Raw genomic sequence first — 14,534 nt, 5'->3', positions numbered from 1 at the left:
AGTTTCCATTTGTTTCTTGCGTTACTTGGGGATATAAAATAAAACGCTGTTACCGGACCTTATGATTTACGGCTCGCTCAGTCTTTCTCCGCACAAGGTACAACGTGGAGCTGCGGATCTATTGCGTCACTACGGAATCTGTAACAGAATTATACAAACAACAGAGAACGTAGCAATGTTCAGATATTTATCGAGGTAAAGAGTAAAGAAATATTTTGACTTTTTAATTAATTTTCTTAAGTGCTGGTTACCTTTTCCATTTCTTTGACGGTACGGGGGTTTCATTTCTTTATGTAATCATCTGCTTTTACGAATAAATCCCAAAGGTACATTAGTTTCTCTAATTAAAATATCGTGTTTGTTGAACATTGCGCGCTGTCGTGAAGGTTACGTGATGAACAGGACTACAATTTATATTCTAAACAGTACGTATACAAAACCAAGGAAGGTGCGATGCGCAGACGTGTAACAGCCTAGGGGAGGGGGAAGATGTATATAGAATTTCAATCGGAAAAACTGAATTGAGGAGATCTAGTCATAGATGAAAGCCGATTACGGTGGCCGCTCAGTCTAGGGAATGAACTATTTTCGCTCGCTTGAACGCTGGGATCGTGGATTCGAATCCCACTCAGGGCATGAATGTGAGTGTGTGTGTCTGTGCGTTTATTCCGTGATTGTGTTGTTTTGTGTCTATGTAGAGGCCTTACAACGTGCTGATCCCCCTATCAAAGGGTCCTACCGTCTGTGTAAAAATATTACGAAACTGAAGAAGAGGCCGGGGCCAAACAGGGGGCTGTAGAGTCATTGATGAATGAGTGAATGTCACAGATGATAATAAAGTCCTACATTTCATTCGAAGTGTAGGATTAATAAAGGGTTATTGTTATTATTATTATTATTATTATTATTCTTTTAAAGAGGGTGGGTTTCCCCATGCACCGCGACCAGTTTGATCTATTGTGCTTCCCTCTGTGATATTCCACCAGTCTCTTTACCCTACCGATAAATGGTGCGTACCATTAGTCCCGCCTAGCAAGCGAGTTCGGCCACTTGCTTAGCGGTGTCTATAATACTTCCCCCATCTATCAGAGGCCTTAGAGACTATTGTCGGGCGGGAAACGTCCTGGAATTTGGCTCAGTGATCCCCTTTGGGGATATGAGGTTCTTTTACAAGCCGTAAAGTTACGACACGGGACACATAGCTTAAAGTCCCTCCCGGAGGACTTGTTCCCTGAATTTTTCCGCCCTTAAAAATTCGACGACCTCCGCCGTGTATTTGAGCCCGCGTACCACGAGTCATGAGGTGGGAACGTTACCTCTAGACTACGGAGGCCGCTTAATAAAGGGTTAATCAAAGGGAAAACACAATAGACCATTCAAGGTCGCAGTATAATGGCCAGAGTTCATAGATGAAAGGATAACATTAAAATGGATGTCAAAGGCATAGGTTGTGAGAATGTCAACTGGATTAAAGTCTTCGATTGTAGCATCCTGCTGTGTTTTATACACGTAATTTTACGAATCCATCAACACAACTCCCTTGTTGTGTGTCTAGGTAGTTTTGTTGTTGGTATTGTGAGAATGGAATGGATTCAAGTGTCTGAATATAGGGATCAGTGGCGGATTTTTATGAACACGGCAATAAATCTTTGGGCTCCGTAAATACGGGGAATTTCTTGAGCCATTGTGAGCTTCCGAGAAATTAGTTGACTTTGAATGTGTACCAGCCACATTTATGACAAATTCCACCCCTGGAGTTAATATTCTTCGTTGCATAATTAATGTTGATGTTGAAATTAATCCGTAGCCCACATTTGAAATTTCTGCGAACCCCTTGCTGCCTGTCAGTCGGTTGATCAAAATTTGCAGGTAACCCTTACAGACAGGCTGATGCAATGCTGTCTTACACCGCTGACATGAGGAGTGCCTAAGAACCAACTTCAGAACAATATAGCTTCATTATTCATACTCACAGCCCCTGGGAACTTTCTCACGGTGCTACAAGCAGTAAACTCTAACAATAGTTTCTAACTTCACTTCGGTGTCTACAGAAGCGTAGTTAGTGTAGCAGCTAGCGTAGTCTCAATAAAACTATATCTATGGCAGTGTAGTTAGGCCGCGCCATAGCTCAAGCGGTTAGTCGCTGGCTTCTCACTGCGGCGGCCCGTGTTCGATCCTGGGTCTCGTCAAGTGGGATTTGTGGTGGACAAAGTGGCGCTGGGGCAGGTTTTCTCCGAGTACTTCGGTTTCCCCTGCCAATATTCATTCTACCAATTGCTCCACAATCACCCTCACCTATCACCTGGGGCTGGTACAATAGGCCAGAAGTGGCCGCAGTTCAAGGGACTTAGTCCCACCTCACTAGCAATAAAATAATGGCAGTGTAGTTTGAAAAATGAACTTCATTATCGCGCAGTCTCGGTACTGGACTCCTTAACAAAACAGTTGAATCCAAAAGTTATGCCTCCCGCTATACGTGTATTACGTCACATGTAAAATTGTCCCTGTGCTTAACTAATTAAGCATTACGTCATGAAGGCGTATGGGGGAGTGGATGTATAAATTCACGTTTTCTTTTTCTTAACATTAGTTGAGAGTGGTCAGTTTCAAGCCCCGACCGCTTTATTCATAGGGAAAGAGCTCCCGGTACCCACTGGATAGGAGACTAGGTGGGCCCCTGAGCCGGTCTGGACGTCGTGGAGAAGAGAAAATATTTGATCCTACCGGGACTCGAAATCCGATCCATCGGTCGTCCAGTCGCTATACTGACTACGCTATCTGGGCTCCTCGATATTATGCCAGATTTTCTGTTAAAGCCAACCGACGTTTCGGAGCAATATATTGCATCAATTTCAGGGTCGAAAATTAAGCCAAGCTTGTTGCCTGTTTCATGCTAGTTTCTTGTCTGGTTTACTCTTCGACCCTAAAGATGGAGGTTTTATGTTCTTCCGCACACGGTAGCGTAGTTTGTTGAGGCACTATGCTACAAGCCGGAAGGTCGCGGGGTCGAGTCCCGATGAGATTTTTTTTTCAATTGACCTAATACTTCCGGCCGCACTATGGCCCTGGGGTCGACTCAGCCTCTAACAAAAATGAGTACCAGGAATCGCGTAAGGCTCACAAACTCACAGCCATCTGTGAGCCAATTGTCTAGAAAATGTGGGAACCTCAACGTCTCACAGCCCTATGGGCCTCCACGGCCTGCTACAGGGATAGCTTTACCTCGATATAAATAAACAAATGTAATTAAACTCTCCTCTGAGAGTGAAGTGAATTCTAGATATTATTTCTTTGATATTATAGAGAAAATATTTTAAAATTTAAGAAATTAATCACAATTCCGGCGAAAAATCAGGTGAAGATAATATGCTTGTGGGCAATGATTTCTCTTGCCTCTCCGCCCCCTCACACTGAATGCGCTATTAATTCAATATTCAAAGCAGCGGGAGGATAATCGATCACGTGACAATGTTGGTTACTAATGTTTGCGCGCCACTAAGTCGCTAAGTCCGGTTCTGCAACACTGGCTCCATTAGCAAATACAGTTAATACGGCAGAATGAGTGTACTGTGTCATTACTGAATAATTAACGTCTGTCTAGCGAATCCTGCCATCAAATTGACTTTGTTGCTAAGAGACAAAGCTTCGCACTTCTTTATGTTCGGTCATACGTCTGAGCAAAAAGTTATGTGTGCACACTGGATTTCTCTAATACCAGCGCATGTTCCATAATTCATTGCGTTTAGCTGTACACTGGGCAAACAGTGAAGGATCTACTGGCCTGTACAAACACAGTGGTTCCGCTATAGTCCGCTGTAGCTCTGTGACAAAGTTCTGTTTCTCATTATAAAATTATTATTTTGGATGCTTTTAGCCGACCACAGTGGCCGCGCGGTCTAAGGTATGGACTCTCTTCGCCCGCTTGAACACTGGGATCTTAGGTTCGAATCTCACTTGAGGCATGGATGTTTGTGTACGTTTATTGTGTATTTATGATGTTCTGTGTACAGGAATCGTTCTTTCGGCAGGCTGATCCCGCATCCAAAGAGTCCTACTGACTGTGTAAGAGAACAAGAAACGGAAAAAGTTGCAAAGGTTAAAAAAAAAGGCTGTAGATAGATAGACATCTATCCTTCTAAGTAAAAGGTGATATTGTCTCTGTGATTAACCAATTAAGCACTAAGCCATGAAGACGTATGGGAGAATGAATGTAGAGATCCCGTATTCTTGTCCTCGGCACTAGTTGGATGTGAGTGGTCAGCTTCTCTTCCCGGCTGACTTACCCCATTAAATAAGAGGCTGTATGGGCCCCAGAATCGGTCTGGATGACGTGGAGAAGAGAAAATCTTGCCCCTACGCGTACTCGAACTCCGACCCTTCAATCGTTCAACCCGTAGTCAGTCGCTATATTTAAATAATATGACGCTTTGGGAGCTCAATCTGCTTCAGTCATCAGGTGCGAGACAGAAACGAATATTAGTCACTGCACTCTCTCACTAATTCTCCTGGTTATAACATATCCTCACGGACAGCACAGAAAACACTATCGTTTTTGTAGCTCAGTCGTTGCCGTTGGAGCATTTTTGTTTGCGAAGCAGTTACTCAGCAACGACTGCCATATATTTGCTTATTCCGCTGTCGTTGCCTAACAGCGGGCGCTCTTCATAGAGCAATTTCTTAGCAGCGTGTCAAAATGCTGCAATATGATGACTGTTGAGTTAAAAATTGCTTAGGAATCGGCATTTACGTGGAAGGATTGATGATAACGATGAAAATCCTAAGTGATGATAGCCGGTGTCCCGAAGGAGATTCGAACCGCGCACCTCCCACCTAGAAGTCTAGATCGTTAACGATAGATGAACCTGAACCTTTAAATTAGGTGTTAGCGACTTTGAACCTTAAGGTTCCGAGCATTAATTATCTTTAAAGCTGTCCCGAGTAACCCATGTTGCGTGTAAGAGTTTGCGAACCACTGACGTGGTTTAATATCTTAAGTTCATATCAGTTTTATAGGATTTAAAGATCTGATTATAGTTTCTACGTTCCTTATTTGGCCTCAAGCAAATTGTCTCCATGTCGGAGCAGAAGGTAATGATGGGGAACTTCAGAATCCCCCCCCCGCCCCCCGTGACTTCTGGAGCCTCGATTTACGCCAAGATCCCACTGCAGAAATTTTCATTAAAATTCTTCCATCTGTTTAAATTACGAGGGAAAGTCAGTTGGGTCTCTCTCCAACTGTCAAGTCTCTTCCTTGTTTAGTAAGGGAGTGTCTAGGATATTAACGCTTTGAAGAAAAAATATAAAAATTTCAAGAGTTCAAGCTCCTGGGATATGATGTTGAGTGGTCCATTGAAAGTCGACGGATGTTAGGTGAAATATCTCTAGGATTAACAAGCAAGTCAAGCAAGAAATCAGCATGAAGAAAGAAGCACGCAATTTTTGCATCTTCGACCCTGAAGATGAAGACTATACTCCGAAAAGATTTTTGGCTTTGTACGGAAAATACATTCTGATCTACTGCCCTAAGTGTCCAAGTTTCAGCCCCTACTCCAGATCGCATCAAGTGGAGGAACTGTTTTGGAAGAGACTGTGGACCTGTCGTCTTGACAGATTACTGATGAATGAACGGAAGATAAGCCCTTCGTAACCACGGCTGCGAGAGCCTGAGATTCTATTTAAAAAGTTTTGTTCCTACCTGACGGAAAACCCAAAGTGTCCGGATTACAAAACCCTACTGGGTAATTCTGTTTCGTCTAGACACACGACACAACAGGAAGGGACATTCAGCACCATAAAATACACGCGCGCGTGGATGGGCCTACACACCGAATTAGAACCACAAAATGAAAGCACAGCAGTCTCCATCAACAACTTTTATACACCTGATGATGGCCAATGTAGGTCGAAACATGTACTGCAATGTAAGAAACTTTAAAATTGGCCGCACCATACCTCAAGCGGTTAGTCGCTGGCTTCCCACAGCGGAAGGCCCGGGTTCGATCCCGGGTCTGGTCAAGTACGATTTGTGATGGACAAAGTGGCTCTGGGGCAGGTTTTATCCGAGTACATCGGCTTCCCCTGACAATCTTCATTCCACCAATTGCTCCACAATCACCCTCACCTATCATCTGAGGCTGGTACAATAGGCCAGAAGTGGCCGCAATACAAGGGACTTAGTCTCACCCCACTGGCATTAAAAAAACCCTTTAAAATAAGTCTTAGAAGGACGCGTTACACGTAAGACTGTGAACCAGTGACATTGCTGAATAATCTGTGTGGGGAAATAGTCATTACTTCTGAGAAATCCACAAATAATCTCTATGTGTAAAATGCATACATTTAAGATTTTTGTAAAGCTAGTTGTGTGTCGAAAAACCACTTTGATTTTTATGGTCATATTTCAATATTTCTTTATTCAATTACCCAGTTATTTGTTCAGCCAATTAATAAAATAACGTCACGTGAATGAGTGACTATATCCGGTATTTGGATTGGTAATTGAATTTATTGGACACTCTAATACACAGCTCATGACTACATTTTACAAATTACTGTCACACACAGACTAGTGTTCTACGTCATGTTCTTCACTGCACTGCTTAGTAACATCTTCCAACAGTGTACGTTCCTCTGTTTCCGGGCTCATGGCCTCGCAGGCTGCCGGCCATCTCACACCAATATCTTACTTCTCCTACTGCCGTCTCAGCACTCTTCGGAGTGGCAGCTGGTCCTCGTTATATAGCCTTGGCACAGACCGCACACAAAACATACCTTTCATTATTGCGTGGGTGTTTGATGTAGCTATCACGTGACGGACACTGAGCCATTGCCTAGCAATGGTCTTGTTTTCAGAGCCGTTCCATAGCAACGGCTGTCTGCTAGCTTCGCAAATCCGGCTTTCAGCATATATGTATTAATAATAATAATATTTTTGTTGCAGGTGAGCCATTGCGTTGGAACATTTTTCTGCTTGCTAACATACCATCGGCTTTACTCCGAAGAGAAACGTAAGTTCATGTCTATATACGTATAATATTTGTGTTTTATATTTACTTGCTTGTGTTGTAAGAACTGCTTAGTTGTGAGATGGATTCTTTGTTGTCTCCGCATATAACAGACATCCGCCGTGGAACGAGCATAATTCAAGTATTTTTATATTCTGAAAACATGGAAGTTGCACGAGTTAGGTCTCCAACATTTGATAGTTAAACTCTGAGAATTCTATCTAGGCTATTTGAAGTACCGAGCGAACATGGATGTGCGCATGCGCCAAAACTGAGCGATATCCGAAACATCGTGGAGAGCAGTCAGCAATTGCTCTGAGAATGGCATCCGAACAGAAGGCTGTATATGCTCGGTGGATGGCAGAAACGAAACCAGTCAGAAGCTTCCTAAGCTAGTTCAAATCATTTATGGTGACTGGATGCTGTTCTTAGAAAAATTACCTACAGGTCCTCGCATATTTCATTATTTTATATAAGACGTGGAGGTAAAGCTCCACATGTTGCATACTTCGGTGTTAGATGGCACTAGAAGTGATAAGCTTCACGTTCCGACCTCTTTATTCCCAAAGGAAGAGCGCGCGGTACTTCTTGGCTAGCGTGCTGAGTGATGCTAGCAGTTTGGACGTGCTGACGAAGAGAAATGTCTGTCTCTCTGCCTGGAATCGATCCCTGAGTCGTAAGGTAGTCACTTGACTGAATGAAGCGGCCAGCGCGAGCGAGGTGAGCTGCTCTGAATAAGTGATGGACGCTTGAAGCTGACCCCTTCACACGCCAGGGGGTCAGGGGGTCAGCGGGAGGCCCTCTCGCTTTCTTCATATTTTTTTCTCAATTCCCCTTCCTCCTCTTCCTCCTTCGTTTCATTTGCCTACTTTTCTTCCTACTGTTTCTCCTTCTTCCTTTCCTTTGCCTCCATATCTGTCTATTCCTTTATCTTCTCTTTTTCAGTATCATCCTCTTCCTTATGTTTTCTTTTCTCTTCCTCATTCTCTTCCTACTTCTTTATCTGTTCTCACCCGCATCCTGTTCTTCCTGTCTGTTTTCCTTTGACTTTTTTATTTCATCTTATTCAGCATGATACCTTTCTCTTTCGTCCCACTCTTCTCCGTCATTCCTCTACTTGGTCTCCTTATTTCCTTCATTCCGCATTATTCAACTTCCCTTCTCTTTTTTCCTTTCTCCTCTCTTCTCTTCTATTCTCTCCTTTCTCTTCTCTTCTCTCATCTGTTGTCTTCTCTTCTCTCCTTTCTCTTCTCTTCTCTCATCTGTTCTCTTCTCTCCTCTCTTCTCTTCTCTCCTTTCTCTTCTCTTCTATTTTTTCTTTTCTCCTCTCTTCTCTTATCTCTTCTCTCCTTTCTCCTCTCTTTTCTCCTTTCTCTTCTCTTCTCTTTTTTCCTTTCTACTCTCTTCTCTTCTCTTCTCCTTTCTCCACTCTTCCTTTCTCCTCACCTCTCTTCTCTTCTCTTTTCTCCTTTCTCTCCTCTTCTCTTGTCTTCTCTCCTAGATAATGTTACGACACGTACAACTGTGCGTCCAGTGTTCGGAAGGGCCAGCACAGCGGTGATGCAGTGTGACCTATTTGGACTTTCACCGTTCTGGTTTATGAGCAACGCATCGGATTCTGGTCTCGGTGCCTCGTGTGGTCCTGTGCTCAGAATTCGTGCGAAAAATCCAAGATAATCTGACGCGACAGCGGGAGCTCACTGGCCCGGGTAACACTTGAACCTCCCACACAACATGGGACTTAACACGTGTTGCTATTTCCCGGAAATCGCTAAATCCTGTCGGCGCCTACGACAAGTACGACAGTCCTAAACCGGGGATGTCTAAACCTCTTATTGTAATTCATCAATGTCATAGATGAGACAGTGTGACATGCCTGATTTAGAATGAATCTGTGACAGAAATCACAAGGTTTCTTCTCGTTTAGCATTCGCTCAGTTAATCACCGTTTAATTAAAGAAGGCAAATCTATCCCTGTAACAGGCCGTGGAGGTCCATAGGGTTGTGAGACGTCGAGGCTCCCACATTTTGTCTAGACAATCGGCTCAGAGATGGCGGTAAGGTTGTTAGCCTTACGCGTCAGTCGCCCTTACCCCCATGAGGATTCCTGATACTCATTTCTGTTAGAGGCTGCGGCGAACCCAGGATCATAGTTCGGCTGGATTAAGCAAATCGAAAAAATCCCATAACCTCACCGGGACTCGAACCCGCGACCTTCTGGCTTTTAGCATAGTGCCTCAACTAATTACGCTACAGCATTACCCTTACCCATTTTATTAATCTGTATTAATTTATTATCGCGTTACCAACGATCCGACTTCTGTGACCATTTCCGGGTTACCAACGGTCCGACTTCTGTGACCATTACCGTGTTACCAACGGTCATACTTCTGAGACCATTACTGGGTTACCAACGGTCCGACTTCTGTGACCATTACCGTGTTACCAACGGTCCGACTTCTGTGACCATTACCGTGTTACTAACGGCCCGACTTCTGTGACCATTACCGTGTTACCAACGGTCCGACTTCTGTGACCATTACCGTGTTACCAACGGTCCGACTTCTGTGACCATTACCGTGTTACCAACGGTCCGACTTCTGTGACCATTACCGTGTTACCAACGGTCCGACTTCTGTGACCATTACCGTGTTACCAACGGTCCGACTTCTGTGACCATTACCGTGTTACCAACGGTCCGACTTCTGTGACCATTACCGTGTTACCAACGGTCCGACTTCTGTGACCATTACCGTGTTACTCACATTCATCTGTTCTACTATCCCTGAAGCTGTCCGCGCCCAGCGGACCCCGAAACGCAGGGCAGTTTTCCGCTTCGGCTTTGAGATTCCGTAATGAGAGAAGGAAGATTTGGGGGGGGGCTGAGAGGGCAGAGCTCCGGAACTGGCTAATGCAAAGAAAATGAAAATAGGAGGATGGGGCTAGAAGAGTCTTACGGTCTCAGCAGAAATTCTCCCTCATTTCCAACTCCTGAGCGTAGGAGCGTCATTTAGCTTAAATTGGTCCGATGCTGTTTTATTCTATTTCTCATTTATATGTACGTTCAAAAAGCTAAAGTGTCATTAAATGAATCCAGAAACATAACGCGATGGGACTGGTTCAGGAGGTGGTAAAACGGAGGCTTCAGACGACTTGCGTTGTCTAAGCGGTAGCGTAGTTGGTTGAGGCACTATGCTACAAACTGGAAGGTTGCGGGTTCAGTTCCCGATGAATTCATTGGATTTTTCAACTGACCTAATCCTTCCAGCCGCACTATGGCCCTGGGTCGACTCAGTCTCTAACAGAAATGAGCACCAGGAATCTTCCTGGGGGTAAAGGGCGGCCGGCGTGTAAGGCTGACAACCTCACCACCATCTGTGAGCCGATTGTTTAGATAGAATGTGGGAGCCTCGACCTTTCACAAACCTATCGGTCTCCATGGCCTGTTACAGGGATAGCCATAGGGTTTAGAACGAAAGACAGAAGAAGATATTTGAGTTTACTGGGAGGAAATTGCGTATGAGTGATCAGTATGAAAATATGTGGTCTCCTTTGTTGTCTGTCCTATAATTTGGTTTTGGGAACGAATTAGATACAATGGGGGACATCTTTATATTCCATCTGCATTGGAAACGACGAGGCCTGATCATATGTTAGTGACGTAGGCTGTGACGTGATCATTACAGACTTTATTAGAAGGCAAAGTTATCCCTGCAAGAGGCCGTGGAGGCCCAAAGAGTTCTGAGACGTCGAGGCTTCCACATTTTTCTAGACAATCTGCTCACAGATGGCGGTAAGGTTGCCAGCCTTACGCGCCGGCCACCCTTTACCTCCAGGAAGATTCCTGCTACTCATTTCTGTTAGAGGCTGAGTCGAACCCAGGGCCACAGTGCGGCTGAAAGATTAGATCAATTGAAAAAAATCTCTTGACCACATTGGGAATCGAACCCGCGACCTTCCGGCGTGTAGCATAAATATGTATTCTTGTACCGGTGAGAAATTCAAACGTACTTTTACAAGGCCTTTGTTTGTGCAAATTATGACGTGCTGTCTCATAGAGTGAATGGACTTCAGCATGGCAGGGCATGGGGGGAGGGAATCGAACTCTGGTCCTCTCGAATACAAAGCAGAAGTGTTAATTACCTGATAGCGATGTTTGGTTGTGCGATATATACATATTTCTTATGAGTATATGTAGCTACTACCGAACTGGCTGGTGCATACATGACGCCCTAGAATTGTAATCGGGTGGTGCTTGGATCGAATCTCGGTCTGGACACAACTGCTCTGACTGTGGTTTTCCTGAATCCATGCAGGCAAATGCTGATATATTATATCTGTTAGGTCACGGCTACTCCCTTCCAAATTCCTTTTCAATTTATCATTCAGTTATCATATCATCTGACGGTAGGTAGTTTTGGTACTGAGAAAGCGTTGTTAAATAAGCACTGGAAGGAAAGTATAGCGCCTACGTTACGGACAGGAAAATTGAGGAAACGGGTCATTTCCTATCAGGGTCAGGAGTTTCCTTTCCTGTGTCCACAGCATGCAGAAAACTGGGGCCCCCACAGTTACGTGTCAGATGGACGCTGAGGGCTCGTTCTTATGGGCGTGACGGTCACCGAACATCTCTACCGCGGAGGTTAAGAAATCACGGAGCTATGTTTCTGTTCCTCTACACTTTTTCATGGCGTGGTGCTTATTTAAGTAAGGAGAGGGGGTGATAAATTTGTCTTCTTATGATGTATAACCTCGGCTTCCGGGAATAGGCCGCGTGCAAAGTTAAATGTCTTCAAACGTTCTGGCAAATGTTTCATCTGCTATCTTCAGGATTAATGACTATAAGGGGTTAACAGCTTCCATATAAATCCCGCAGAGGGCTGTCAACACCCTTTCCGGCCCCACAAAGTCATTAGCCATAAAGGTTTCAATTGCAGTGTTTGTCAGAACGTTGGAAATCCTCCAATATTATTCACAGAGTATTTCCGAAATCTTTCCTCACACAGTATGTTCCAGAAGCTATGACCTCGCAAGTAATTATCTATTTATATTTATTTATTTATCTGCGTCTTTGAAAGAAAGGAACAAGGAACTAGACAAAGAAAGTAAATATATTTTTCCTTGATGTATATTTATTATTAGGACTGTTACACTTTAAATGCGCTAGTCCTGTAACTACCCGTGGAGATGCATATGGTTGTGAGATATCGAGGCTAAAATATTTTGTAGATAAGCAGCTGACAGATGGCGGTGATGTCAGCCTTAAGCGCCGGCCGTCCTTTACCCCCAGGAAGATCTATCATTATAATTCATCCTTCGTCTCCTGTAAGACATTTTAACATAAGCCTATTCTGTTTTATTGTAATAAATACGGTAAGACAAGATAATTTTCTTATAGAGCGGTGTTCCAGAATATTTTAAGACCCACCACACCCCCAAAATTTGTTAGATATATATGAAAAGAAAGAAAAAATAAAACTCCGTGGCTTTCGTCCGCAAGCGAACTATGAAAACACACCACGAAATTTTACCTCACTAAAAGTTGGCATGAAAATATGCTTGGCTATAAATATGTACCTACATGTCAGTCCTTGGGTTATGTTATATTGAGAACTACATGTGGGTTAGTAAGGATAAACGGGATTATTACAAAAATGTTAAAGGAGATAATCGGAACAAATGATAAACATTTAAGGTTTTGAAAGTTTCTGACGATGGTATATAACACTCAGAATTAGTGAGATTTTTTCTTTTGTTTTTTTTTTTGAATTTATTTATGATCGGTAGTTTCTAGAATACCGGACGATGGACAAAGTCCAAAACCAGTAATTTAAGATTTCATTATTTAGTTTAATTTATTGCCTTTCCCAAATATGACATTCGAACGTACAATTCTTGTTACATAAATTCGTGCACACCTGATATCTTGTGGCGGAACACCTCATATCTCATGACTGCACACCAGTGTGCCGTAGTCCACCGGTTGCGGAACAAGAGAACGTCTGTTTTTAATGGAATGCTACAAGAGAAAACCAAACACGAGTGCCCAGACCTGTGTAAGGCTTCATGTACGTACATAGTATGAAAAATGTTCTAACCTACAAACGAGTGGTGCACGTATTTATTTTTCATACACTGTATTTTCAAGTGACTTGGTAATATGTTATTCCCTAATTTCTCTTGCTCGGCAAAAATTATCAGGCTTTGCTTATCCCTGAAGCAAGACCGCGCCATAGCTCAAGCGGTTAGTCTCTGGCTTCCTACCACGGCGGCCCTGGTTCGATCCCGGGTCTGGTCAAGTGGGATTTGTGGTGGCCACAGTGGCGCTGGGGTAGGTTTTCTCCGAGTACTTCGGTTTCCCCTGCCAATCTTCATTCCACCAATTGCTCCACAATCACCCTCACCTATCATCTGGGGCTGGTACAATAGGCCAGAAGTGGCCGCAGTACAAGGGACTTAGTCCCACCCCACTAGCGATAAAAAAAATCCCTGAAGCAGAATGTGGTAATATTCTTAGATATTTTACCGAGCGGGTTGCCATAGAAGTATCGATCTTAGCTCTTATTAAGGGGGTGTTCAGTTCGAATCTCTGGGGAAAACCGCTTATATTTTATGGGTTTCTGAGGCCCCCCCCAGGTAAATACCAGTAATATTCAATATCTTAGTAGATTAATATTAAATTTCTTAGCTAATTATAATTTCTTAACCTATTATTAAGGGAGTTTTGACAGCGCAGTCAGTATAGTAACTGGCTGCGGACTTAGACAGCAGATGGGTCGGAGTTCATGTCCCAGTAGGAGTGAGATTTTTCTTAACTCCCCGTTTTTCAGACGTGTTCTCGGGCCTATCCAGCCAAATATCCAATGGATACCGGGTGGATCTTTCCCCAGGAGTAAGGTGGCAGGCGCGTGAAGCTGACAACTAACCTCCAAATTGTGCCGAGGTGAAGATGAAGTGGATATATGCATCCACTCCCCCATACGTCTTCATGGTGTAGTGCTTAATTTGTAAATCATAGGGACAAATTTACCTTTTAACTTAAGGTTAATTTAATTGGTGGTTACAATTTTATGAGTCTAACATAATTCATTCTTTAGCTGGTTATAGTTTTATTGATGTATTTGTTATTTGCTGGCTATCATTTTAATTTGTTATTCACTTCTTAGCATATTAATATTTTATTGATCTATGATTAATTACTCATGAGGTGGCGCGCCCTCAGTTTGCTAATTGGCCCGACGGTCTCCAGATATACAAGGTGTCTGCAAAATTATTAAGCTCGCCATTTCATATCCTCTGCATAAAGTTATAATTGTAGGTCTTTTATTTGATAATGCTTCTTGCACAAACTGTTTACATAGAGCGTTGAATGAGTGCATGATAATGAATTGCAAAGTATGCGAAAGGAAACAGTCTCCGCCTAATTTTAGTCATTTAATTTGTTGGTACCGGGATCGTGGGTTTGAAACCCACTCAGGGCATGGATGTTTAGTTTGTGTGTGTGCGCGCGTTTTTCTGTGTTTGTGTACA

The 14,534-nt window shown here is 43.4% G+C and overlaps 1 protein-coding gene across 2 annotated transcripts in view; it reads left to right on the top strand.

Annotated features, from left to right (window-relative positions):
* Positions 1 to 14,534, top strand: part of LOC111870910 — a 251,703-nt gene that overhangs the window by 71,915 nt on the left and 165,254 nt on the right. The window contains exon 2 of one of the 2 annotated variants that reach the window (XM_023863539.2): positions 6,941 to 7,007. The exons of the other annotated variant lie outside the window; for it this stretch is intronic. The gene's annotated coding sequence lies outside the window, so the exon portion shown is untranslated. The remainder of the gene's footprint in view (positions 1 to 6,940; positions 7,008 to 14,534) is intronic. 2 annotated transcript variants of the gene reach the window in all.

The sequence above is a fragment of the Cryptotermes secundus genome, unplaced genomic scaffold, assembly GCF_002891405.2.
Source record: "Cryptotermes secundus unplaced genomic scaffold, Csec_1.0 scaffold896, whole genome shotgun sequence".
Lineage (NCBI taxonomy): Eukaryota > Metazoa > Arthropoda > Insecta > Blattodea > Kalotermitidae > Cryptotermes > Cryptotermes secundus.
The sequence above is the reverse complement of the archived record's forward strand: the minus strand, read 5'-3'. Positions and strand labels throughout refer to the sequence as shown.